We start from the raw sequence: 27,843 nt of genomic DNA on the forward strand, positions 1-27,843 counted from the left end.
TCTCGCTTAAGGATGTAATTTGAATGAATGTGAAGCCAACAAAAATGTTAGATTCCAGTGCAAATCTGTGCTGATTTGGGGATTCATCTGAGTCCTAACAATGCGGAAAGTACTGCAGGATGAGAGGTGATATATTGTGGAAATGTAAGATATGAATTTTATATTTATTACTGACTTGGCAGGGTGCTTTTCACATCACCATTCTGGTACAATTTTGATTAGATTTTTATGCTGAGCATCAGAGAAACACTGCTTGTGTGAACGCATTTGTCCCTCCCTTTTGTGCTTTCCTTCTCTGATAAGGAGAACTCTGTGCTGATGAAAGATAGAGGGTTGACAGTCCTTGCACCGTGACAATACAGGTTAGGCGATGCCAGTGCAAACTTCCTCTGCCAGTGTGGAGGATGCGTGTTGACATGGACCAGAGGGCCGCTCGCAGTGGGAGGAGAGGTGAGTTTCTGTGTCTTTCTCTCTGCAAGGCTTCAGACGGGCAGTGGAGGTTTCTGTGATGTTGACATGCACGGGGACTTGTTCGATGGTCCTTAGTCCACGTGCTGCTCTCATTTGTCACATATTGTTGTCTCCTCACAAATTTTGTTTACTCCCAGCATGTGCTGGCTCCGAACTAGCATTGCAAGCAGATAAAATTCATCTGCAGATGGAGTGCTGTCTGTTCTCTCACAGGTACTTGTTTTCCTTAAATCGGTGAGCGTCAGGAAAATACCCTTTGCTGTAGGCTGCCTCACAAAGTCAGGGTTCTGGGGCAGTGGTAAATCTGTTGTGTGTATTTATATTTAGTTATTTATACAACCCTTGTCTTTTGTACAGAGCTTTTTAGGAGTGTTGATGCATGTATTCCTCCTTGCTTTGTGTCAGAGCTCATCCTGTCCCCATTTTATAGCTTCATGAAAAGCTGTGTTGTGGTTCAAGATGGTGCAGAAGGTCTGCATTGTAACAGGGGACTGAACCCAGACTTCTGGGACTCGCAGTCAGTGTCCAATACCCAAGAAGGATGAGGGAGAAGGGAGCATGATTTTTGTGCTTATTTAAAGACCTATATATATGTTTGGGCCACATCTGCTTCTGTTGATTGACATCTTCAAATGTGGCACTTTTCATTAGAATAAGTGTCTTGAGGAGAGGCTTAAAAGGATAAAAATGGGGTGGTAGCTTTCAGCGTCTTCACCACAACCAGCATTACAGCTGTGCTGCAGAAACGCAGGCAGCTTGTGGCATTCGGTGCAACCAAAAGATTTGACTGAATCTGATCCTGGCAGAGCAAAACGTACGAACAGATGATTGCCAGCGAGTTGATTTACCATGATCAGATTATAAGTCGTCATCTGGGCTGTAGTAATTGACTCTGTTTGCAGTCCTTCCCCATTGCAGTGAGAAGTAAAACGTTGGCTCGAGCCACCGGGAGGCCGGTCGGTGTAGCGGTGCTGTGACTCAGCCGGCAAATGGCAACTCGTTAGTCACAGCAACTCCACGGCCTGCTCCCCTGTTTGCCTGGCTGGGGCTGCGTTGGAAGAAGAGTGAAAGAAAAAGCCTGGGAGGTACCGGTTAGAGCTCTGCTCACCGGGAGCGTGGATACGAGCAACCCCTGAAAGATTTGTTCAGGTCCAAGTTGCTGTCCTGCTACAGGAATCGTGTCACCCCCACCGGAGCTGCGAATTCGTGTATTTAAAGTCTTGGCAGCGCATGGACGAGGCTTAAGGTGGTGTTTTATAGGTTAGTAGCTCAGTCCCTAACCTCTGGCAGCTGGGAGGTTGACTCTGTGAAGAAAAGGAGGAGAACATTTCCCTTGCTGGGCGCCAGGCTCGGCTTCCCAGCTGCCGCACGTTACCCCATGCCTTCGCGTTATCTGGCAGCAGCGCGTGAAACCACGTGGCTCCAGCCTCCCCCGAGGGAAACGGTGCACTCAGCCCTTGGGCAGCACGTGTCCCACCTGAGCTCTGAACCCTTCAGCAGCCCCAGCTCGGGACTCGGCCCTCCAGGAGGAAACCCTTTGAGCCGCGCAGAACCGCCACGCACGTGCGTTATTTATGCAGGGGAGCGGGTGTGCGGGAGGCCAGGGGACGAGCTCACGGCTCCCCGGCTGTCCTGCGCCGCTTTGCGTGGCCATTTGTCCTTCGTGGTCCCTCGTCCCCTGCCCAGGGACAGGACGGGGGGCCTGGAGCACCCGACTTGGCGCCCCTGAGCCGCCGCCGCCCCCCGCGCCCCACGTCGAGCGCGTGCTTGGGCTTGCGCGCGTCTTCTGGACACCTTCCCGGTGAGTCTTCCAGAGAACGACTGCAGATGAAACGCAATTAGACACAGATGGACGGGGGCTGGGGGAGGGGGGAGGCGAGGCCGGCTTGAACATGGGGGAAGGGTAGAGATTAATTGCGAGGCGGGCGAGGGGCAGGCGTGCGGAGGATCGGAGGTCTCCGCCGGGAGACGCCGGCAAGGCCGGGGCCGGGCACCCGGGGAGGTTTCTCTGCTCTCGCCGCTGCTGTGGCTGTTTGAGGGCCAGGGGGGGCGGCAGGCGTGTCCCGGGGGTGATTAATCATGTATGGCAGCACCGGGGAAAACGAGCGTGGGGCGCACGCTGAAGCCAGCACCGCTCCTGATCCCATGCGGCTCTGGCAGCAGGAGGGCAGGCCGTGGTTCGGCTGGGCTGGGGCGGCCCGCGAGGCTCCCGAAACTTGAATCTCTCGGGCGTGGGGAAGAATGAAAAAAATGCACGAGCGGGGAGCTGAGCTGGGCCAGGTGGGAGGAGAGGCGGAACGGGCTGGAGGCTTAATTAGCGAGGAGCGTGGAGGAAATTAAAGGGGGTTTGGCAGCAGCGGGCGGCGAGCGCTTGGTGGTTGGAGAGGTGGGGACAGGGCGCAGAGCAGGCCAGGTCAGGGCAGATGGCCCTGGGCTTCAGGACTTGTCAGCCTCCTCTCCCTCCACGCCCTGGCACTACCTGAAAAACCTGAGATTTAACCACAGATTGGTTTCTGTTCCGGGCAGGGAGTTGGTTTGGTTTTAAGCCTCCGGGATTCAACTTCTTCTTGCCTGGAAGAAATGCTTAAGAACTAGAAACCTGCTTATTTCGCCTGCGCCATTTTTTGGAGAGGTCAGAGTCCTGCACGAAGAGAGAACCAGAAGATGGGAACATCGCAAACCTCCAGAGTAGCAGACAGGTGATTAAACCAGCAGTGCTGGCAGGCCTGCAACTTCCAGCCAAGTTTCCCGGTGGCCATCAGCTGCAGTGGTGTGCACACACATCTCCCCTCTCAGCTTCCCCCCTCAGTTTCTCCTGCAAGTAGCTGAAAGCTTCCCCTTTTTTCTGCATCCCCCTCCAGAAGTAAGGCAATATTCCTCCCACCGCCACTATTGTTTCCAGTGGCTGATGACAAAGTGTTTGTACTGTTTTCCCTTCATCTCAGAGACATCCCTTTTATGGGCTGTAGCAGTTCTTTCTGGGAGCGTTGTACTGGAGTGTTTGATTAGATTTTCCTGCCCCTTATTTACCTCTGCTCTAGATTTGTTCAGAAACCCTTAACTACAATGCTGACCGCTGTCACGGAGGTGGGATCTCTCAGATAATTTTTGTAGGGTTGCTAGGACATGTTGCCTTTATGTTTGCTCCTACAAGATTGCTAGCGAGTTGTTTAATGCCTATAAACAGCTCCTCATCTTCCATGTGCCACTTCCTTGTGCAATTCAGAATCTGAATCTGAATAGCGGCCAGAATCTGGAAGATCCTAATTTATTTCTTCCCCTCTTTTTCTTCCTTAATTGTGATATTTAATGTGCAGCTAAGTAGTATTTGACAAGGCTAAATATTACCACAAAGGAGAGAGGAGTAGGGCGTACGAATTGTGCAGGCTCTAGACTGGAGCAGGTTTCTGAGGGCAGCGTTGGCTGCTGTTGGGAAACGCGTGCTGCAGAGCTGCGTGAAGCCTGGGTGCTGTGGTTGAGGTTAGAGGTACTGCTGCAGTGTTGTTTTGGGATCCCTGGATTAAAAAAGACATGTTGTTTTCCGAGCAGAGTCGAAGCATGTTAGTGGCATCAGAATCTGACAAAACCAAGAGCTGGAATAAATACTTAATGCTCGTCCCTGTGAGACCTCTACTCGCAGTCAGTAGTCATGGAAAACAGGACAAAACAGATTTGGATTCCCGAGTTTGGTGAATAGCGCTCCTTTATTTGTTGCTGTTGTGGAGCGAGGTGTTTTCCTCTCCTCACCAGTTTGGCAGGCCTCCTCTGGGTGTTTGTAGCCCGTGTGCTGACATTAAGAAGGCGCTGGAAGCGGTCTGCGTGCTGCAGGGCTGTGCTGCAGGATATGCGCTGAAGGTAGCACACAGCCCCGCAAGTTTCGCCTTTTGTTGCTGGTTATATTTTCCATGGAAATACATTTTTCTGTACAGAGCCATCGGAGTAAGCAGGGCTTGTTCTTATATATCTAATTTTGGGTGCGTTTGAGGACTTGGGCAAGGCGTTGGGTTCCTTCGGTGGGAAGGGGAGCCGTGCTGAGGGACTGCCCTGACCTGCCTGGGAGCACCAGCGGCCCACTCTGAACACAGCACTGAGAGCAAGTGGAGGGACGAGAGTGTGTCTGTGCACTTGAGGCCTGGACGAAATTGCCATTTTTCATTCAGTTCTTCCTGAGAATGTGTTTTTTTTTTTCTAAGGGAGGGCAGAGAAGGAAGGGGCAGCTCATCCTGTCTTCTCTCCCGTCATTCATCAAGGAGGCGACGGAAGCAGGGAGCTCGTGCTAAGGCATACATCACAGCGAGCATGATTTAAGAAAAAGGAAGAAAACCGGGGACAAGAGGACATAATTTGCTACCTCACCTCACCGAGGGGAGCGTGCTGGTGACTAATGGGAGCTGTGGTCGTGTTTGGACAGGGATGATGCTGTGATGGGGAGTAGCTTCCACCGTGGGACTGTTGGAGCTTTCGGGGCAGCACGTAGTCCTTCTCCATCCCTAGGGATTCTGAGTGGAGTGAGGATTTTGGGGGTGCTGGGTCCCCCCTGAGGTGGAGAGGTGGCTGCCCAGGGGCTGCCAGGCCGGCATGGGCAGGGTGGTGCCAGGCTCTGAGCCCTCAGAGCAAAATGTACCTTCCTGGTGTGTGTTAGGTCCCTGCCCCTCTGGGTTTTGGGTTCCTTCCCTCACACCTGTCCCCTTCCCAGCACACCCCCTGGAGAAGCATCCTCTGCCCCGCTCCTGCAGTGCTACGGCGATTACCTGAACTTCTCCTCTTGGTTTAAGCAAATGAAGACTCAAAGCATCAATGTCTTCATAGGAAAGGTGACCTACAAAGGGGGGGAGGGAGGGAATTAAAAGAGGCCTTGCATTTATGCCCCTTTCCAGTGTCTCTTTATGTCTTAAAAAGGACCGAGCGTGGGGCTTGGGCTTTTTTATCCCTCTTTGCCTCTTTTCTTCCCAGCGTGTTATTTGGAGTACAAAAGGAACTGTGGGCTTGTTTAACCTCAGGGGGAGGGGGCTCCACGGACAACCCCAGCACTAATAGGCTTAGGGCTATTCAGATAAAACTTCAGTGACTGATTATTTAAAAAAAAAAAAAAAAGACTTATTGAGACCTGTTAAAAATTAAGGGAGCTGCAATGGGTGCGAACAAACGAATATTAGGTGGAGAGCTTAAGTTTGGTAAGCCGCGTCCATTTCATTCGGGGCTAAAAGATGCCTCCCAGACCACAAACCCGTGAATCTTAAGGAAAAAAAAAAAAAAAGGGGGTGGGGGGCTTAATAAGACTGTTATCTTGCAAGGAAGCAACGATAACGTGAACCAGGCCTTTCTGTATGTTGAGATATCTCTATTTCGTGAGGAGGGAGCAATGCACCTGATTTTTTTCGCCCCCTCTGTCTCTGGTCCCCGTGCTCGATGCTGCCCTGGGCTGGGCTTCTTGGAGGTGCTCCAGGACCTCCCCTGGTCGCCCGCTCCCCACCTGCCCGTGCCAGGGCTGCCATGTGGAGGGGAAGGAGCCGTGCCCCCATGTGAAGCCCGCGGCCATCCCAAGCCTCCCTACCCCCTGTTGCTAGCCCCGCTCTCCGTCCCGTGCCTCGCAGTCCGGAGCGGCCGCTAATTAAAACCCTTGGAGGGGATTATGATTGAGCTAACGGTGCTTATTTGCGAGGCTGCTGCTGGGGGGGGGGGGGGGGGGGGGAGAGTGATCCATCCCCAGGGAAAGCAGCACTGGCGAGGGGTGGGGGGAGCGGGAGGGAGGAGGAAGTGGGGGCGAGATTGGCAGGTGACTGCCAGCTCCGCCGAGATGACAGCGGCAGCAGCTCCGCCAGGCCCACGGCACCCACTGCACTGCAGGTACTGGGCGAGCCCGGCCGGGGGGAGCAGCGGGGTGGGTGGCTGCAGGGGAGGCTGCTGGCGGGGGGGGAGCCGGCTGCCGCGGCGAGCGCCGCGCTGGAGATGACACTGGCTGTGTACGTGCAATCCTGAGACTTTGCGTTCCCGAGAAGCTTTTTTTTTTTTTTTTTCTTTTTTTTTTTTTTGCCTTCGTGTAATTTTGAAAAAAAAAAAAAAAATATGCAGGGAGAGCTTCCCCCGAACCTGACGGTATGCTACCTACAATCACTTCCCCCTTGCCAGCGTTACCATGCTCTGCAAAAAACGGTCTGAAATGCTGTACTATTTTTGTCCATTTCTTTAGGAGGTTTGTAGTGAAATTTTTAATTTTTAAGGTGCTAGGAATAGGATCCTCAGTCCCACATCTTCTCCGTGTAACGGGGCCTTTTTTACTGAACGTGAGGCTGCATTACAATCCAAACCTCACAATTTTCTTGTTTGATGATACTGACTATCCAACTAGAAAATTCATGTATCCTCCTCCTGCAGGACTGGCAGGTAAGACCGAGACTGAAGTCCTGATTGACATCTGCAGACAGCATTCCTGCTCCTGCTTGCTCTCTCTCTCGCTTCCTCTTTTCCCTTTCGGAGGGCAAAACATCTGTTTGCAAAGGGCTGAGGACATGAGCTGCACAGGGAGATAAAAGCAAAGAGCCCTCATCCCATAAGAGTTCATAGATCTGTAACTCAGGGGGCTGGCGACAGGGCTTGGCAGGGGTTGAAATCCTTCTGTCTTTCTCCCTTCTCATATGTTTGAGCTTGAAAAACAAAAACAACCGGGGTTATCTCAGATGTCCAATAGCGAGGATTTAGATGTCAGCCTCGCTATCTGCTTCATTCTTTGTGTACAAAGAGAGAAAGAGGATCACAGATTTGCACCTAAGCTACACAGAGGGATGCCTCGCTTTATCACCAGGAGGGAAGCCAGCGCCTCTCCCCTTGCACTACAGCAGAGTTCAGCCCCAAGGGCCTTATGCAGCCATTGCCGGGGTTGAAGCCCCGTTTTCCCCCTTCCCTGCAGCAGGAATCAAGTTTAAGGAATTGGGGCTAAGAGTTCAGGCCACATGTGTGATTGTAGACCTGTGGGATCTACGGGAAGCAGAGGAAGCTTAGAAAAATGTCTCTGCTCTGCTGCATCTCCCTGCAACCACCACCAGATCACTGCGAAGTATTCAGCTGTAAAAATGCTGCCTCTTCTCTTTGATCTGTCATGACTGTCAGAAGACCACCATCTATGCCTGTGCCGCTGTGGCCTTACAGGTTGTAGCCCAGAGACCAGCGGAGGTGCTGTGAGCTGTGCTCACGGCTGCCAGGCTGCTCCACACAGCACGATCTACCTACGGTTCAGGTGCTGTGCCGCTGTCCCTATTGGAAATGCCTGCGACAAAAGGGGCAAAGTCCCTTTTATTTCCCAGCGCTGACACAGGCGTGCTGATGCATATTACACGGCAATATGTATTTTGACTGCTTGACAAAGAAAAACGAGATCCATGACAGCTTCTTGTCAGGCAAGCAGTCCTCCTGAATGGCAGCATGGCCACAGCCGTCTGTTTGGAGGTGTCTTCTGGGCGGTGTTTTCCAGAGCCCCGGCGTGGCTGGTTGCAGAGACCTGAGACCTGGGCTTTACGCTGGCAGCTGCTTGCAGTCTTCCCTGAACAGCACTAGGAGCTGTGAGCATTCAGCAGCTTTGAAAATTACATCATAGGCATCTTAAATGGTACTTTTCAAGTGTGCATTCGTTTTAAAGCTTAGCAGCTGGCCTTTTGGCCGTATATATAGATCACACACACACTGAACTGCTTACTAGGAACAGCAGCTATTCCAACCCACAGAAAAAATACACATTTCCCTTCTGCCTCCTTCCTCCCCTCTTCTGTGTGGGATGAGGATGCCAGGGTGTACCTTCTGTTCCCTGACGGGCAGAGAGACCCTGAGCTGGACTCCCTAAGCTATTTTCCTGTCCGTTTTCCTAGAGCCTGCTGGCTCTAGCAAATGCTCCCCAATGGGGCCAACCATTGTGGAGCGTAGTTCCTGCTCTTTGGGCACTACAACCCGCTGTATTTTCGGTGTTGCTGCTGCATGACAGCGGAGTTCAGATGTGTGTAGCCTTACTTGGGGGTGAAAGGGACTGGGGATGACCCCAGCAGAATGAAACCCGTAACGCAGAGCGCACAATTAATAGGATCACAATTTTGGGCAAGTCTCAGGGTAGCAGGAGCGGGTAAGACAAAGCCGGCGTCGGGAACTCATTTTAATTTCAACCATCTTGTGCCTGTGTAGTTGGCTGTCTTTGTTTAAAGAACTTGGCCTTCAGGTAGATTTTATTTGGACTGCTTGCTTATCCAAAGAACATTAATGACTTTCCTCGAGGAGCTCTAGCCAGCACCTTTGCACCCCGGCTCTCCTCCAGCCCCATTTTCTCTCCTCCATAATCTCCCGGTGCCCGGCAGCAAGCCTGTAGGGTACATGCGCGAGTGAAAGAAGCTGGAGTTGGGGAATTAATATTCCTGGAACATAACACCAGCAGCATGCACACGCTGAGGAGAATATTAGAGCTATTAGCGGTGGGAGTTTGGAGTGCATGCAATATCTAGATGGAGAATTCAGTGTGATTAATCTGCCTCTAAGCAGCAGCCTCCGGGCTCTGGGAATTCTGTGGCACGTTTGAAATCAGAACTTTTTTTAATTACCTTTCCGCATCAACAAAACAATCGCGCTTGTGTGAAAATAAGCCCCGCGCAGCCCTTGCCCTGGCTCCGGTTTGGCGTTTTGGGGTGAGACGCGCCGCCGAAGCGCGGGCTGCTGGCGGTGCCGGCAGCGCTGCTGGCGCTTCGCACGAGCGCGGAGGGACTCGGCCCGGGCGTCCTGGCCGCCTTCCAAGGCAGGTAATCGCGCCGTGGGCCGAGCCGGAGCAGGCCCGTTCTCGTTTGGGTGCTCGCATTGGGTTTCTCTCTTTTCTCCCTGCTCCTTCGCTGCGCTCCCCCAGCAGCGTGTGCCATGCTCCTGCCGTCTGTGGGCACCCTGGCGCCACAGCGGCCATGTTGTGTGCCCGGCTGCGAGCGGGCCGGGGCGATCCCCAAGGAGAAGGGGTGGGATAAACACGGTCTCTCCCATATAATCCAGGGGGATTCAGGCTGTATTAAACCTGTGGCAAAGCCATGGCCAAACGAGGAGCAAGGCTTCCTGAGGAGCGCGGTGGGTACAAGGTTGGGTGCCCGTGGCACACCTTCTCCCCTCCCTCTCAGAAGGAGAGCATCTCCCTTCCACTGCAGCCAGTTTTATCGCCGCGCTGGCACTGGGAGCCATAAAATGACACAGGCAGCCAGGGAAAATCTTCCCAGGTGCTGAGACCGTGCCAGGGCTGGGAGGAAAACCCTCGCGGTGCCCAAGGCGCTGCCATTCAGAGCCTGTCCAGGACAGAGTGCACTGGCTTGGAGGAGCCTCTCAGAGCCTCCCTGCGAGCCCGGCAGCGCGCTCCTCCCAGCCCTACCTGCCAGCCGGCTCGTGGCAGGGATCTGGATCGCTTCCCTCGTGCTTCTCGCTCGCTCCATGCACAGCTTTCCCTCCTGCGGCATGGCAAGCTGCGGGAAGGGGCAGGCTGCCGCCGCCCGGCGCGCTCCTGCCCCCAGGCTGGCCTTGGTGAGGCTGGAGAAGAGGGGTGGACGCGGGGCTGCCTCCCCTTTGGCTCCGCAATCCGGTTAACTTGGTAAATATTACATCGTCTGCAATTAGCGTGCTTTAATTTTCCTTTTTTTTTTTTTTTTTTTTACTCCTTTCACTTGGCTGTAGCTGTGCCCTTGGCTTATCCCTCTGAATTCCTGGCCTTCAGGCATTATTAGCACAGTGCAAGTGTTTGAGCTGCCTTTCTTCAAAGGGAGGAGGAAAATGCCATTTTGAACACAACTAAGAGGGTCTTTTTTTGCCTGTGTCCCAAAATATTTGAGGTTGTGTTAAATCTCGGTAAATTGCTATTAAAAACCCTCCAACTGAATAAATGAAGAGGACGCCAAATCCTGCAACTATCCAGGCCAAATTAAGCCCATACCTACTTAATATCCCCGTTTGGAGGGGGTGTTATTTCAGAAATGACCCGAGAAGTTCAGATCACGTGCATTTGCTCCCGAAGCAACACGCAAGCATTGCTGTGCACGGGGAGCACACTGGATCTTTCTTTTACCTGTCCCAGTCTCCCTGCCCCTCCCCAGGGCACCTAAAAAAACGAAAATACAATGGGGAACCGAAAACCTCACCGCTGAACTCCGTCGCCTTGCTTAGGCCTCTAATACAACTTCATTACCTGGAGCCTGAGCTTTAATACCTCTTTTATTCCAATTACAGTTTAAAAGTGCTTTCAGATCCTCAGGTGGAAAAAAAAATAAAAAATGAATGCATGCTAATTAGCGTTACCTCAGCCCAACCCGCCACTACCAGACCTCTGCTGCCGAGCGTCACTGCCAGCGCGCTGCCGCTTATCCCAGCTGGCTTTCTTGGTGCATCCCGGGTGTGACCTGCAGCCTCCGCTCATCCTGGCCCTTTTCCCCCTCCCCTGCCGTGCCCAAAAGCCTCTCTGTCCCCTGCCGTGCTCCTGGGTCTCAGCCCCGGCACCTTTTCTGCCTCCGGCGCGGGTCACTGGGGCAGCTCAGTCCCCAAAGGGCTGCGGGAGCGTGGGCAGTGCTGGAGGACGGTGGCCAGGCTGCCACTTGCTGCTGCCCGTGCTGCTCAAAGCACTTGTAAAAGGTATTTCCACGGTGGTCGCAAACTTTACCGGGAGGGGGGGGAGAAGAAGAAAAGAGGATACGTGTGTTTTTTTACGGAAAAACAAGCCATTTTCTTGGCCAGCCATTTCCTGAGTTCCCTTTGTTACTACTGCAGATATGTGTTTGAATAAGAGCCGTTTCCCCTCCCCTCTCCTCGTCCTCCCCGTTCTACCCTGCAGTGAAGTCACAATCCTGTGTTTGTGGGCTCGGCGTGATGTCAGAGCCCCAGCCTTGTGACTTCACTCGCGGGCTCAGGCAGAAGGTGCAGACGGGGCTGAGAGAGGAGAAAAAAAAAAAAGCCCCCTCCTCTTCCCTCCCCCCCCCCACCCCCCCTCCACCCTCTCGGTTTATAAAACCAGTAGCTGAGATAAATCGGAAGGGGGTGGGGAGAAGCAGCAGGGAAAGCTGAGAAAAGATGCCAGAAAGGTACAGTAAATGGGCTTTATGTCTCTCTTCCTTCTCCAAAGTTTCCAGTGGAAAATGGCCCGGCGGAGGCCGCGGCCGGCAGGCCCCGCGCGTGCGGCCCTGGCACCCCGACACGCCGCGGCCGCCCGGGGAGCGCGAGCGGGGCGAGCGGGGGGCCGCGGGGCAGGGGCTCGGCGCGGCCTCTGGCGGGGCCGCAGCTGCAGCCCCCCGCGCTCGGCCGCTGCCAAGGCCCCAGCTGGTGGCTGCTCCCCGCAGGCTGGCTCCAGCTCTGGGAGAGCGCCAGAAATGGGTTATTGGGTTTGTGCATGTGCCTGCCTGGGGTATTTTTATTTATTTATTTTATCCTCCCCCCCCCCCCCTCCTCCCCTCATCCTTCCTTCTTCCCCCCCCCCTCCCGGCTGTATCCTGTTGACGGTGGTTTGGTTTTGTTTTGTGTTTTTTTTTTTTTTTTTTTTTTTCTTTTGGTTCCTGAGGTGTTTGGGTTTTTTCCCCCCTCCCTGTTCTGCAGGTTCAGAGCGGCGAGGGGGTGCTGGGGTGGGGGCCCTGACGGCGATGGGTGTGCGCGGGGAGGGAGGAGGGCAGGGCCTCGGGGTCACATTCTCAAGGGCTGGGAGATGGGATTGCTTTTTTTTTAATATCTCCATCTTTTTTTTTTTTTCCCCTTTTAAACTGACGACAGCACAATAGCAGTGTGGGTGCACCAGCAAAGAGCAACCTCAAAAAAAAAAAAAAAAGGGGGAAGGAAAAAAAAGGGGGTGGAGGAAAAGGGGGGGGGTAGCTTGCCCCTCCCTTCTTCTTCAGCATTTTTTTTTTTTTTCCTCTGTCCAATTTACCGTTCATTTGAGATTTCGGACAAAGACAGGGACAGTGGGTGGGCTGCTTTGAGTTTTGTGATATAATATGACTGGAGCGAGAGAGTAAAAGGCAGACAATTAGGGATCGGCGCGAGGGCTCTGCTCATTCAGGCTGTTGAGGAAGCCGTCATTTTGTGTTAGTGCGTGCGTCTGGAGGAGGACGGCTGGCAGAGACTGGCAGGGGAAGGATGCCTGACACCGTGTTGCGTTTGGACTTGCTAAATGCCCGCTCCGGGAAACGGGGGCTTCAAAGGACAGGGCTCGGGGACCGGGGGTCCTGCTAAATTTGCCCCTGCAGTGAAGCCAGCCCTGGACCCCGGCTGCTGCGAGCGTGATGTTGGGTTCAGCCCGCGAAGGGGAGGGCTGAGGAGCGGGGGCAGCGTGCAGGTGTCACTGCTCCCGGTGCCCCCAGCTCTGCCCAGCACCTCGCCCCGGTGGCCAGCTGGGCTAATCCTGGTGGCCAAGCCGTGGCCGAGCCGTGGGGCCCAGCGGCTGCGGCACCGGCCTCCTCCGCGCCTGGGTTGCCCGGGTCCCGCCGCGCGTCCGCCCCCGCGACCCGCAGCGCGTCCCGCTTTTGTATTTATTTATTTCTTTATGTCAACTGCTGGACCCTGGCTGTCCTCTGCCAGCACGTTTCCAGGCTGATGAATAGCACCCCCTGCAGTTATAGAGCCGATCTTTTGTAGCGCAGATGGATAATTAATCGTGCGGCACTTTTGCAGGCTGGGGGAAGGCCCCCATCTGCGGCTCCCTCTGCGACCGGACCCGCGGCCTGCGCCCCTCGGCCCTGCCCTGCCGCCCGCAGGGACCCTCGGTGGGGAAAAAAAACACAAAACCCAACCCAAAATGCTGGGCAGCCGGACCCCTGCACCGACACGGGGTTGTTTGCACCTCGGCTCCATCACGGTGGTGATGTTGAGGGATTTTCTGCCTCCCCCTCGGCTCCCCCAGGCCCAGGAGGGCAGCCCCGCGGGTCACCTCATGGGACCAGGCGCTGCGAGGACAACGAGGGACACGTTCCCTGTGGCATCCAGGGTGGCAGGGGATGTCCAGGGTGTGATTTAGCCATGATTAGATGCGGAAGAGATTTTAAGCCTCATCATCTTGTCTAGGTACGGCAGGATTGTTCCCCACAGGGTTTTCCTCGGTTCTTTATCTACACCTGCTTTTAAATTACTCCTGAAAGAGAAAAAAAAAAAAAAAAAAAAACAGTGGAGAAAATCCTTTGCTTTGATTTCTCTTCAGCTGGGGACATCCGTCGCCCAGGACTGTAACCAGAGGTGTTCAGGGAGGGGGAGGAGTGCATCGCTTCAACCCCATGCCAGGATGTGAAAGGATTAAATCTCTTTCCTAAGCAAAGTGAAAGGTCCCCAGGTGTCTTCTCTCAGGCTCAGAGATTGCAGTGGGAGAAGTGAGGCAGGATCCAGCTGGGTAAGAGACCTCATCAAGAGGATAAAAGCATTTAGGGTAAAGGACAGTCTGTCTCCCTGAGTAGGGGAAGTAATCAGCGAGGATGTGCAAGGGTCTCTCAAAAAGCCCTGGGCTGGAGATGCTTGTGTCAGAGCAGACTTTCCAGGCACTGGGGAAGGGGAACAAGCTGCAAGTGTTAATTGGTTCCCCCTTTCTGTTAAGATATTCCCTTTCCTGTAACCACCACTTTTTTTTTTTTTTTTTTACTTTTTTTTTTCCTCCAAAAAAACAACTTCTCAATCTCAATGAAGAGAACTGCTAAGGAAACCCCCTACTTACCACCTAAGGCTAGCTGCTGACTTACTGTTTCTGGAGCCGAGATAATGCTGGCTGATTACAAACAGGGTGACTACCCTTTCTCATCAGCGCTAGGAGTAAGCTGGCACCTTGATCTGCAGCCTGGGGAATGAATCATGCTGCAGGAGTGGGAAGCGCCGCTGCTTTCGGAGAAGGGAAGTCGTCCCTTCGCTCACCCTGCGTGGCTGCGACGGGGGGACTCCTGAAGTTCAGGCTGCTACCCCAGAGGAGGTGAAATTTCACCAGTTTTGCTCCTCTAATCGAAACAGCATCTCTTGGTTAGACCTGGGTTCAGCCAGGGTTACTGCGGGCCCCACCACAGCCCTCCGGAGCACTCGTTGTGTGAAAGTGTTTGTGTTGGGGTATCTTTAATCTAGTTTGTGGGTTTGGGCTATTTCTGAAATTAGGTAAACACGACGGAGGCTCTTAGAGTTGATAGAGAGACGTGCATCGTGCTTGCTGAGTCTTCTCTCCCTGCTCCTGTGCTCGCCGGTGGTGCCCTAAGAAGAGGTGCCAGTAGGGTTACGAGCTGCAAGAGATGGTCTCTTCAAGAGGGATGATGACAGCCCCGACACATAAGCGGAGGTTTTGTTAGTATCAACCTAAACCTGACCTTTAGGAGGCAACTGGAAGGGTCCCCAGCATCCTGAAATAGAAACTGCGTGAGATTCTACGAGGTGTTCCCATCGCTTGGACCCTCTAAGATAGATCCCTACAGACTTTACAAAATTAAAAGCTAATTTTCTTAACCTGGGTCAGTTTCTTCTGTTATCTGGTAGCTTTTAAAACATCATCATCGCTTGGGGTATGAGCATGAATATATGCTTCTTTCCCGTACCCCAAAAGTGCAGGCAGTGCTCCTAAATATTTGAAGATGCTGTGTTGGAAGCCATAAGTTCTGTACGTTCGCAAGTGCCCTACCCTTCTTTGGATTGAGCATGTTGTTAACATAATACAGAGCACTAAAATAAGAAATTAATGTCTTCTGAAATTTAGAATTAGGGCTTTTGAGCATTGTATGTACTTTTATGGGTCTCAAGATACAAAGTAATTAAAGCGGTTGTGTTTGAAGTGTTTTTTTTCCCCATGTTTTGTTAGCAATACGAGATATATAAGTAAACAGTGGTGAAACCGCTAAAATATTTTTAATAAACCAATGTCTCTGATGAATCGGGACCAGAAAACATCACCACACGTGACAGAAAAAAAGATATAATTCGGTTTCTGCGCCAAGAAGATAATGAGATTTCACGTAATGTATATCTTAAGTGGACCCTAAGACTACCGCTATGGAAAATAAATGCAGCCTTCTCAGCAGATGGGCGTAGAAGACCTTGGTGCTGGTCTAGCCTGATGTGCTCTGCTTTTGCCTCTCTCTGCTGCTGCGCTGAGTGACGCGCCTGGTGTCTGTAGTACGATAGCAGCAAGGTGCCTGCAAGACTAACGCTGCTCCTTCAGGGACCTTTCTTTTTTTTCTTCCGGCTGGAACAGCTGAGATTCAAAACAGCCACTGCGTGCATCGGGGAGGAAACCAACAGGGAGTGAAGTAAGAATCAAAATCTTAGCTGCCTCTAAAATTTGGGACTGCATGTCATGGGGATTTAAGCTTGTCAAGCCTGGAAATTCCCACTTCCCTGTAGGCAGAAAGAAAACCAACAAATGAAACCTCTGTGAAAGGCCAGCAGAATTAAAAGGAACGAAAAAAAAATCCTTTTCTGTAAAACATGTTCTGGCAAGGCAGAGTTGGTTTTATGCAAGGCCATTGTAAAAGATGAGTCCTTCTAATATTTGAATTTCTCCTTTTATTTAGATATGTTTAGCAATTCAGATAATGAAGATTTATTGATGGCCTTTTCTGCCTTGTTGGAGACAGTCTTGCCAGAGAATCATATTTGTGTGGCTTTCTATTTTAATTTCCACCTTTATTGCTTTGGACATCAGCATGGAAATGCGATCCTTTTTTCCTCAAAAGTTCAGCTTCTGTTGTTCCTAGCCTTTTTACCGGACTCGGATTCTTTTGTCTGCAACATCACAATCACTTTCACAGCAACTAATTCTGATTCTGCCAGGAGCAGCTTTTTGGCAGGAGGTAAAAGGAATAAGCAGAAGAAGCTGAGCAGGTCTTAAGGTACAAAGATCCTATTTTCATGAATCAGCTCCTTGTAACGGGAAGATGAGAGGCCAGAAGTGTTGCAGCATTAAAAGATAGAGCAGAATTGTCTCCTCTATGGGCGATTTAATTTTTTTCCTGCTATGATTCACGCTGCCTGCCTTCAGCTGCTTTCTCGTTTTTCTTCCTTTGAGAAGCTCCAAAGTCCTTCCATCCAGTTGTTGTGCTGCTGCAGGAATTTGGCTCTGGGACGTAGCACCGGGGCTTGTGGAGGTGCTTCTGGTGCCTGGAGGAGAGCCACGTCCAAGCGATGCACCCAAGGTGGGCTGAGAAGCCACGTCCTTCCAAAATGCTTTCCAGCAAGTGCTCAGCTCCTGTGGCTGTCTTAGGGGGAAAGTTCAGTGCCGGTGAATTAATGAGGAGAGCCCTCCCTGTCTTTGCGGCAGTTCCTCTGGAGACGTCTGATGCTGCTTCTCCCTTGCCCAGGGTCAGGCGTGACACTTTTTATCTGAAGTAAGCGTAAAAGAAATAGGAGGAAGGTGTGGGGAATCCTGGGGCTAGATGGGAAGAGAGGCAGGGAACGGTAATGAATGCAGCCATGCTGATGTCTTTCTTGGAGGAAGAGAAACAGGCTCGCTGCCCTTGCTTTACACTTGCTTCGAGACTTAGCTGTCCCACCGTGAGCATCAGTTTCAGTCCCTGGCTGCGTGACCTGTAGGTGCCTGATCTCGCTGTCATCTTTTGTATCATCTGTCTTCGAGCTAGTCTCTAATGCCCATTCCCCGAGCATCTAAGTGCCTGGAGATGAAAGCTGTGAAAGTGCAGCGGCGAGCCTGTGCATGACACGGAGCTGTGCAGCGGGGGAAGGATTAGGATGAGGGCAGGGCTTGGAGGGGACGGTTTTCGCGCCTGTGAGAAATCTGCCTGCCTGGCTCTGGAGCCTTCAGCCTTCTGGTGCCGCTGGCTCAGTGCTTTTCATCGGCAATGAAACCTTTTATAAAGGAGAGGAAATCCCTCGGAGGACCCCACCAGCTGCGTTCAGACATCCTCTTTGGGCTAACAAACGCTGGGGCGCCCCGAGCCTTCCCAGCATCTGCTACCCACAGACTTGTTCTCGGTCCCGCAGGCTGCATCCCCGGCAGTCCTCCTCCCGCTCAGGCAGAGGGAGCTCAGGGGGGTGGAGATGAGGTGTGGTGGAGGTCAGGAACCGGGCACTCCTTCCTTTCCCCCCCCCCAGGCTGCTGATGTATGCTCCTGCAGAGCCATAGCAACTGAGCAATCACTGAATTATGGCTAGATCAGAAGTGGTGACCTCAAAGACAGAAGGAGACTCTCCATCTCCATTTGTCAGTCCTCTCAGGGTCAGAGGGAGATTTTTCTCAGGGATCTGTGGGAGAGGGGAAAGGGATGTGCAAGGTAAGCCTTACATTGAGGCACGAAAGGAAAAAAAGGTTTGCTTTTGCCACTGGCAGAGCTTGTGTCTGCTGAGCGTCAGTGCTGTTTCCATATGTGCGACGACAGCAGCACGTGTAGGAACAGTGACTCTAACCCCAAGGGCTGTTTATGGGGCTCAGTTTCACCCAGAACCTCCCATCCTTCCTAAGGGAGGGTTTCAAGTCTCAAGGCTATTTTCTTTCCCGTCTCTGTCTTGTTCTTGTGCAAGCACTTTGGTTAGGTGGGAGGAAAAGGTGTCTAAGGGGACACAAGTAGGGCTTGGGAGGGTTTTGTGCTGCTGGTCCTGGAGCGGCTGCAGACTATTAGGGCTGAGCTGATTTCCTTCCACAAAAATCAGGCACTTCAGTCTTTCTTGTGAGGGTGGTGCGGTGCATCTGAACAATTTATAGGACTTACTCACAGGTTACAGAATGTATTTGCTGGAAATTTACCTGCAAATCTGTTTAGTTTGTTCCATTGATATTAAAATTGGTCATTTAAGGGTTTATTTTGGTAAGTGACCAATTTTGGCCTTAAATCCTTTAAGCTTTAGGCGTGTGTGGCTACTACTGATGGCTTTATGCTGAACTAGAACTGCTTGTGTGGATGCTGGGTATCAGCCCTGGTCACCCATCTGCGGGATCAGAGCCCAACGGGAGCATAACCGGATTACTTTCTCTGTTAGTCCTAACGATATTTTATTTACAACAATATTTTCTGTAACTGATCATTGTCGAGTAGTTGTCACTGAATGGGTAAGTCAGAAGGCTGAGTTTCTTTCTTCTGGAAAGAAAGCGAAGCATTCAGTGGCAAGGAAAAAACTGGCGATGTGAACAAGGTATACTAATGATGGTGGTTTTTCTTCCGGAGTCTGCAGACAGCCAAAAATTAGGTTCTGAGAGAATTAAATTCTCCATTAAGCTCAGTGGGGTTGTATCTTAAGGCCCAATACATCACTTCAAAAGCAACAAAGTAGATGGCATCTGCGCTCACGTGGTACTTAATTAATATATTTGGGTTCTTTTGTTTTCATTCGAGACTTCAGGTGATGCTGTAGGTTACCAGGGATGCCTGCTGTAGTGTAGCAGCTGACGATGGTGTTGAATTTACCTGTATTTATTTATATATATATATATAATTTTTTTTCTTAAACAACTTCAGCTTATCCTTCTAATATGTTGAGGTTTTAAGTATTTTAAAGCTTGACTCCTCTTGTGCTTCCTTTACACCACCTGTTAGTCAGTAGCAGAGATGGGAAGTGCTGTGGTGAAGCAGACAGAGATTCGGGTATTTAAGGATGCAAATTCACTTACTTTTATGCCTTGGAGAAATGTTTGACTTGATGGCCAGCTCTCTTACAGTTCTGTAGCATTTTTTTGAGCAGAACTTTTTCTGTTCATGCTGCAACTTCATTTTGTGTGTGAGGTGAGAAATACCTGGATACACCAGGCACGTATAAATAAGCCGTGTTTTCGTGTATTTCCGTATACTGAAGGGTTTTACCTTGAGGTACGTTTAACTAAAGGGTTTTACCTTGAGGTACGTTTAACTAAAGGGTTTTACCTTGAGGTACGTTTAACTAAAGGGTTTTACCTTGAGGTACATTTGAGTTTAACTTCAGGTATCGCCCTCGGAGCGCTCCTGCCTTACAAACCCACAGAAAGGCCTGACCTCAGTTGACATTTCCCTTCGGGATCAGACAACGGATCACGGGGAATCACCTCACAAACCCCTTATCGGGCTCCCCCGCCCCATTACGGCTCTTATCGCGGCCCCCCAGCCCCAGAGGGACGGCTGCGTGTGGCGAGCCCCGGGCTGCCCGTGAGGGGCGTGCGGCAGCCCCACACGCTGCCGGTCCCCGGGCGCCCCCAGCCCCACATTCAGAGCCCGGAGCAGCGGGGGGTTGCTGGGGCCGTTGTTCCGAGCCGTTACCGCGCTGCTGAGGCGGCTCCGCAGCGGGAGCGGCCCCGCGCGCCGCCCGCCCGCGGCCTCCATCTTGGGGAGGTCCCTGGGGGGCGGGGGAGGGGAGGGGAGGGGAGGGTCCCTCCCGCCGCCGCGTGCGCGCGCACGCGCCGCCCCCCCCCTCCCCTCTCCCCCCCTCCCTCCGCCCGGCCGGGACCCGCCGCCTCGCGCGCCGTTCCCGCTGGCGCCGAGCGGCCGCCGCCATTGGCTGGGCGGGGGTCAGGTGACCCCGTGTTATTTCCTGCGTGCGCGTGCGTGCGCGCGCGCGCGGCCAGGATGCATCCCGCCAGCCCCCCGCTGCCGCCGCCGCCGCCGCCGCCGGGCCCCCCCCGGCCCCCAGCCGGGCCCCGCCGCTGAGCGCCCCCGCCCCGCGCCCGCCTCCCGCGGCACGGGGTGGGGGGGGTCGCAGGTAAGGGCCGGGCCCCGGCAGCCGCCCCCCGGAGCCGGGAGGTGCCCCCGCAGCGCTTCGCCCCCCCCCCTTTTCCCCCCCTTGGTTCCCGTAGGGAGCCGGCGGCCCTGGGCCTGCCCCCGGCCCCCCCCCCGAGCCCGGCCGCTCGGCCGGGTTGACCTGGCGGCCGCAGGCGGAGCGCGGCCGGGCCGCTGGCGGTGCTGCCGGGAGCTGCTTGCCCCCAGCCCCGGGGGGATGAGGGAAGTTATGTAAGGCGGCACCGGGCTCCGGTGCTTAGCTGGAAGTTGGGGAAACCGGGCTGACGGCGCTGTGCGGGTCAGCAAGCGCCTGCCTGCACAGGGGGGCTCGGCTCTGCCAGGATCCTTCGGTTCTGGGTGCACTGCCACGGTGCCATGGCTCTTAGCACAGCTACACCTCTGTTAGAGGGGCAGGCAGCCTGCTTCGATCCCAGCATTGCTTCCCATACCCTTCCCTTTCTCTTCTCCGCCTTTGAAACAGGAGGGGAAAAGACAACGAAATGCCTGCGAGGGGATCGGGGATCAGTTTCTGAGCTTTCTATGTTTAGGTTAGTGTTTTGAAAGCTATTCATGTCTGCAGTAGCTGTTGCCATCTGTTGATTCCACGGATAATTCGGAGGAGTCCTCGCTTTCCAGCATGCTTCCCAATCAGTAGCTGTGCGTGCAGCAGTTGGCGCACCTTTAGCCTGGCTTTGCTCAACCTGTCTGCTTCCCCGGAGCAGATGGATGATGGACGTGCAGCAGCCTTCGCGTTACAGATGCAGCATATTCACTGAATTCAGTTCAGGAAGAGGTGTCCACTTGGTGAAGTGTATGTGTTACACACAACAATATTAAGTGTTTTGAGTTTCCACTTGGCTGAAAGTTTTTTTTCTTCTGGGTGCCACCCTACAAAACGTGGATTTGTTTCCTCTGTCTTGAGTTGTATGAAGCTGTATTGTTTTTAAGTCTGTCTCTGCATTAGGTTCGGCTCACATATAAAAAGCCAGCTGCATTAAAACACTGCAGAAAGTGTAACTACCAAAAAGAAAGGGGAAAAGCAGATTTATCAGTCATCTTTCTCTTCATAAACTTCGTTAATAGTACAGGGAGAGGAGAATGCTATTTGTCCACACCTGTAAATTGCTGGCATGTGGAATGCATATTTTTGTATTTTCTTAACTTTCTCCTGGTTAAATTAGCAAGTAAGGTACTTTTCTTTCTGAGTGGGAGGATGACAACACCTTTTATATCAAAATTATGACTTGCCACTGTGCATTTTTATTGCTTACGGTTTTGGGAATAACCTCAGACAGACTGATAGCTCTGGGGCTTTGTATTAATGCGCTTAAATCTCTAGGGGAGGTTTTTGGGCCTTCTTGCAAGTTTGGTATTCTCTAGACTACTTAGCTTTAAATTTGTTAGCATCCTTTTGAGTGGAATAGTATGTGTTTTGACATAGTTTGGGCTTTGATCTCTAAGTCAGATTTCAGAGGCTTTGGGAATTATGAAACCTGTTTTTTTTTTTTCCCTTTTTTCTCCTGAGATGTGTACTTTAATGTACCTTTCCAGCCTGGGGCAGGTTAAAGATGGTTTTCGGTATGAAAGCGCTTGGTTGAGTGTCTTTAACAGGAGGTCAGATTGGGGAGGGGGAAGAGGGAGAGGGGCGCTTTTCTTAGTTATTAATGCTTTGTAAAGAAGGCCTGAGGTGAATTCTTATGAAAGCAGTAAATCTGTTTCTGTAATGCATAAGTAAGAACTGAAGGTTACTCAAATCAAACAGAAAACTCGCTCGCGTGTTACTTGAGAGGGGAACTCTTTATTGTCAGAAGTTTCTTTAACCTTTGGCTGAAGAAGTGGAGAGAGATTAAGCGTTCTTACGTTGTAAAGGATACTTGGATTAAACTTAAAAGCTTAAACAGTGTAAGTGAAAACATTCTTAATGCTGCTCTGTATGTGATTGTTAGAGGTATAAAGTCTATAGGAAAATGACTGGAATGTGCAGGCTTTGGGGTTACTTTCTCCCTCTTTCCATCGTGGAAACGTGTGCCACAAAGTCCATTTGGGTTCTTAGTACAATATTAAAAAGCAAATCACTGCATAAACCCTCTTCTGCCTTCCTTTTTAGGTCATGTTTAACTAAACCACCCGTGAAGCACAGCAAAATGACAATAGTTGCCCTTCTTAGAAGGGTCGCTTCGTAGGAATTGTGCTGCACAATTCCTGCTGCTACTCCACCAGCTTGGCACGTTGCTATCTGGAATGAGGGCATAAGTTGTAATAAAGTTGAATAATTTCCATGCTGTTTGCTTGGCTCCCCTATAATTTGAGGTAAGGGTGTATTTAGGAGTTTATAGCTGGCTTAGGCATATCTTGCCTTTTGCACAGGGTATGCCAGATCCCCGTTTGGGTGGGGTAGCTTTTTAATTAAAGCATACATTTATATTTTTTTTCATAACCTGTTCAATTATATTTTATACTTGCAGAGGGTATTAAGACCAATGTTTTTGGAACCGGAGTTCTTACAAATTCCAAAGATTCAGGAATGTTTTTGGCAGTGCTAACTTCTCAGGCTTCAGTGCGTACCTTACCTGGCTGGGTGAGGATTGGTGTTAATTAACGTTGTGATGAGCCTCTGAGACAGGAAGGATTGTGTTCGGCAACGTAAGTTTCTGAAGAGCCAGCTATCAGTATCAGTTGGTGGAGTGTCCTGTGGCTTACCTGCTGATAGTGATGGGGCTGAGACCAGCCACCTCTTTTCCAGTAACTAAAATCAGGGAGCAAAAATGGCTTTTATGACCCTTTCTGGTGATCTTTCTCAAAATAAATAAGCAAATTATTTGCTTGTTTAGCTTTTGGACTTCTAAAATGAAAACTGAAGATAGTGTCTAGTAGTTTTACTTCTAATAATGTTGATGTGCTGTGTAGAAAACCTTGAATAGAAAAAATAGTACTGCTGAGGACACAAATACAACGTAAACAGAGTTGTAAGTTCTCAAATAATGCAGGAGAGACCGTTGTGTTTCACTCCTGGGAATAGGATCCTAATATACGGTTCTGTTCTTATCAATTTCTCTTTCTTAATACTGGTACTGTTACTCTTCTGACCTGGCTCCCCTCCTTTACGGTTCTCATCTCAGTATCAGTCTTGGCTGATGGGAAAATACCAATGCCTGTCCTCCAGTTACGTGCTGGTGCATCTGTGTCACGTTGCAGTGTCCTGCTGCGCCACTCCTTGATCTCTTCAGCTGAGCCTTTCTGCTGTTGCTTACCACAAAGTTGTGCGTTGGTTGGTTTGAGGAAACATGGAAATGCGTGCGATTGTCTTCTGTGTGCCTTTACATGGGTTTCCTTTTGGTTTAAAAAGAAAAAAAAAAAACAGAAGCCAAAACCAAAGACTCAAAAGTTGAAGCTGACCTGTAATCATAAGCCGATTCTGTTGAGCCCCGTTGGAGGGTAAGGTCAGTTCAGGATGTTCTGCAGTCTGTAATGTGCTGCCTATTTGCCTTTGGAGGAAAAAAAATGACCAACTCTTGAACTAGTTTGTGCTGAGTTTATGAACAGCGCAGCACAAGCAGTCAGACTTTGATTTTTAACTGGCTGCAGCAAGGCGTTTACGTTGCAGTACAGTTCACGTCCTCGTGCTGGGCTGACCTGGTGACAGTGAATATGTGCAGGCTTTCCCAATGCTCTTTCTGCTCCTTATTTTTACCCTGGTGCTTGTAGCTGGTGATAGTCCTGGAAAAAACAGGGTTCCTGTCTGAAAGCCCCGGTTTGAAGTCCCTTTGGGACTTGGGTCTGTTCTCAATTTGAGAAACCCAGTATTTCTTGCCCGTGTTGTGATGCAACAAGTACAAAAACGCAAGGAAAATGACTTTTCCTCCTCTTTGTAAGCACACAGAATATGTTTGTTCACCCTAATAACTGCATATGGAACGGCTGGATTTCATGCTAGAATATGATGATTTATTTTGGAGGATTTTACTGGTCTGAACTCAGTCATCTAATTGCTAGTAAATTTCAAGTCGTAAACAGAGCCCTCAGATGGGCTCCGATAAGAGCTCCGTGCTTAGCTGGGAAGTGCTCGGGGACCTGCTTGGTTAGAAGCTTTCGTAGGCATTACTGGGAGCGTTGTTCACATCGCTTTTCCTGTAAAGCACACGTGCTCTGAACTCTGCCTCGGTAGGAGCTTGTAACTGAGCTGCAGACCAGGTACTGCTCCCTGCTAGGGGCTGGGGGAGCTGGCGGTACAGGTGGCAACAAACTTGAACATCCGAGAGATTTGTCCAACAAAGCTTCCTAGGAGTAAAAGTTCTGGGATAGCAGGAACAGTGCCTGCAACTCCTGTCAGTACAGAGCATGCAGCGACTGCTGGGTGATCAGTGTTAGGTTAACTTCTGTTTCTCATCTAGACTTTTTTATTTTTTCCTTGTCCACAACAGCATTATGTCACGTGCAGTGCATTTTGGTGTGTCCCTGCAAGGTTTCCTTCTGCCCCTCCTGATGTGAGGAAGCTTCCCATCTCCCTGGTCTCCAGCCTCCTTAAAAAACATGGCGTTTATCAGATGTGTTCTTCATCCTGCCCATGTGTTGTGCATAAAAATGTGCTTTTAGGTAGGTCTTAAAGTTTGATAGATGCTTAACAGGCAGTGAAATAAATGAGCCCAGCCCTGATACAGAGGGTGGTAGTGGGGTTGTGTCCCAAGGGAGTGGCACTGCATGCTGTGTGTGTAAGGAAAACCCACCTGTGCCATCCTTACACCTTCCCTCAACACCATTGCATGTGAACGGAGGAATGTCCCTTGCTTTCCCGCACAGGGAACTCTCCTATGCTGCAGTGTGGCTTTCTGGATTTCTGTCTCTGCCTTGCTGACTTGAGTCAGCATCGTGTTTGTGCAGTTTGGGGAACGGGCTGGGGAGTCCTGCTGTCTGCTCTTTTCCCCTCTTCCCATTCAGCATCTTGCACCTGCCCCTGCCCCTTGTATCCCAGTCATCAGAGGTGAAACTCCTCTCTTGGGAGCTGCTCAGTTGACTGCAGGTGGTTTGAGTGATGGTGTCATGCAGTTAAGATGGACAAGCTTGACTTGTCGGGTGTTCGTTTTGTTTGTTTCACTGCTGCTTTTTTTTTTTTTTTTGTCTTGGGGGAATTAAAATTTTCTGTATGTTTGAAAGATGGCATTTGTGGAAAGCCAAAGTTGTGTGCACGTGTAATGGAGCTTTGGAAGGGTTGGTTGCTCGTAGCCACTGCTGAAAGAGGCAGGGGGAAGTGAAGAGGTTAACTACGTGCATCTCCTACAGCCTAATCAAAAACTTGTTGAAGTTGGTGGAAAAAGCTGCATTGACTTCAGTGAATTTGGATCAGGCTCACGGGGAAAGCGCATCTCCCAGCTCAGTAAGAAACAAGGTCAGGAAGTTCCTCAAGGCAGACAGGAGAGGAGTTAAGAAATAAACTTCCTTGCTTATAAACCACGGTTCTTTGGATAAAGACTTCGTTAGGCTGTGTTTACTCGCAAGATTTCCCTGACTAGATCCATGTGTACGTTGCCAGCCTGAAACCAGCAAGGAGCAAGATCCTTCTGCCCAGTTAGGTTACAAGACGTAAAGAATTAAATCAGAGCAACTCTGAAGGCAAAAGCTAATGGCTAGTTTTCATCGTCATCTTTCTCGCTTAAACAAGGTAGCAGCCTCTGTTTTTTTCACTGAATGTCTGGATGTTTTAAAGCAGGGGAGGAAACGCCATCTCATCTCTCTGTTCTTTTAGCAGACCTCTACAGCGACGTGAGCATTGTGGAGTGATTATATATAACCCATCATGCGTGATTTATGGAAATTGTCTGGCTTTATTTAGCCTCTTGAGGGGAGGCAGGACGGAGAAAGAAATAGTAGCGTTCTGTGGTGGTGGTGGTTCAGGTTTTTTCCACCATGTTCTCCCCGAGGTACAGGATGAATGACTGCAGGGGCCCAGACAGAACAGAGTGATGGGGCTGATTCGCAGAGTAGTGGGCCAGCTCCGGCTCCCTCTGTCTTACTTTGAAGCCTGAACTCTAGCATTTACAAAAATTACGCTCGGAGTGCAGCATCTTTGTTATCCTCTGCTAATTCGTATTCATAGAAGTATTCGTTCTTCTCCCGTGCTGAATTCATCTCACTTCTTTGCCTTCAACTGTTAACTTCTTTATAATTCATTCGCTTTCTTCAGGATATATGCTGTAGGCTAGGAGACGGACGAAGCTTCTGCTGCGTGTACACCATCAGCTTTGCGAGATGTTTCCATCCCCAGTTCCAGGTGCTGCTCAGCAGTTTCACTGCGGTGATCCTGAAATCAGCTGGGGAGGAGAAAGCTTTGCACCCCGCCTGTGGGGAGATCTGCAGCTGTAGCTTCCTTGCTGCTGTGAAGTGCTTATGTTCGTAGGAATTAATTTTGGTGTGGTGTGCTCTGACTGCTGTTGGCATTCACCCCCGTTGGCTAGGGCAGCAGAGCTTAGGAGCAGGGGGTTGAGCGTCCGCAGGTGGAAGTAGCGGGATGCAACATCTTGTTTCTTGATTACCATGGCCTGTTCATACTGTATAATTTCAGACATTTGACTGAGGGGCATTAGGAGTTCAATCACCTAATACTTATGAAATAGACATGGAAAGAGACCTTCTGGAAGACTTGCATTGACTCCACGGGGAAGGTGGTGAGAGTGAGCCACCTGAGGTGCTTTAGGCTAAGGCTTAGCGATACCGGAGTGTAAAAAACCTGAACCTAAGGAATTCTTCCCTGTTTGCTCCAGCACTACAGCGTGCTGCCTCCTCTTGGTCCTCTGCCTGGTGGGCGTGCCAGCAAACCACAGTGAGGATAAACTACAGCGAGGATGGCTCAAGAAGATGGGTAATCTGGGAAAAAATAAAATAAATAAATAAATAAAATTCCCTCCTCATGTTCTGTCAGTAAGCATCAGATGTATTTAAATGTAGGGTCAGGTCTTCATAGCAGGAACGTTTGCAGGCTTTCCACGCCCAAATTACTCCTAAATTTTTGTCCCTTCAGGGGACGAAAGTACCAGCTTGAGAGGAGGACTGATAGCCCTGGCTAGTGAAACTTGCAAGCGGTACAGTGCGTAACTACATCTCTTGTATTACCTTGAAGGAATAAAGGTTATTGGCAAGAAGTTTGGAGGAGATAAATCTGAGTACAGCCTTTCTGCAGCGGGATGGTAAATGTTTAAGTAGATTGAGGTTATGTCTCTATCTGATTTTGTCACTTTTGCATGTGATGAGACTGGGTTGTGTGATCCTCAACCACGGATTTATCCTAATCAGTGGATTTAATTCTTGTATACAGCGTGTAACCTGTATTGTAATGAAGTTGCACGTAACTGATAGAGATTTCGTGTTAATTTACTTCATTTGCCTTGAGGAGTTCCCAGGAGTCCTAGTTACAGGCTCATTGCACCAGGCATTGTAGAACAGAATGAAAAGGCTTGATTGTGTGGACTGCTTGGAATAGAAAAAACACGTATTGCTGCTTAAATATTTAATGTGTGACCTCCGCATTCATCTTAGCAACTTGTCATAATTTGAAGAGAAAATGCATTTAAGACTTTAAAGGCAGGGCTGCTACTTAGTATGAACAATTTATTAAAAGTTAATTAAAAATAACGTGCTAGATTTTTTTTATAACTGCTGTATAGTTCTGAATACTTGCTGAATGCTGCTGTACAGTTCTGAATATTTTCAATCCTGGATTCGTTTCTGCGATGCGGGTGGGAGGTAGGACAGGCAGCCC

The 27,843-nt window shown here is 50.7% G+C and overlaps 1 protein-coding gene across 5 annotated transcripts in view; it reads left to right on the forward strand.

Moving 5' to 3' along the window:
- TCF20 (transcription factor 20) overlaps nucleotides 1–27,843 on the forward strand; it is a 112,536-nt gene that overhangs the window by 37,010 nt on the left and 47,683 nt on the right. For 3 of the 5 annotated variants that reach the window (XM_084283654.1, XM_084283657.1, XM_084283658.1), the window contains exon 1: nucleotides 19,945–20,076. The exons of 1 other annotated variant lie outside the window; for it this stretch is intronic. The gene's annotated coding sequence lies outside the window, so the exon portion shown is untranslated. Of the gene's footprint in view, nucleotides 1–19,944; nucleotides 20,077–20,526; nucleotides 20,642–27,843 lie in introns of those variants that run through there. One more of the 5 variants, XM_084283656.1, reaches the window with a different exon arrangement.

The sequence above is a fragment of the Netta rufina genome, assembly GCF_964035555.1.
Source record: "Netta rufina genome assembly, chromosome: 1".
Taxonomy (NCBI): domain Eukaryota; kingdom Metazoa; phylum Chordata; class Aves; order Anseriformes; family Anatidae; genus Netta; species Netta rufina.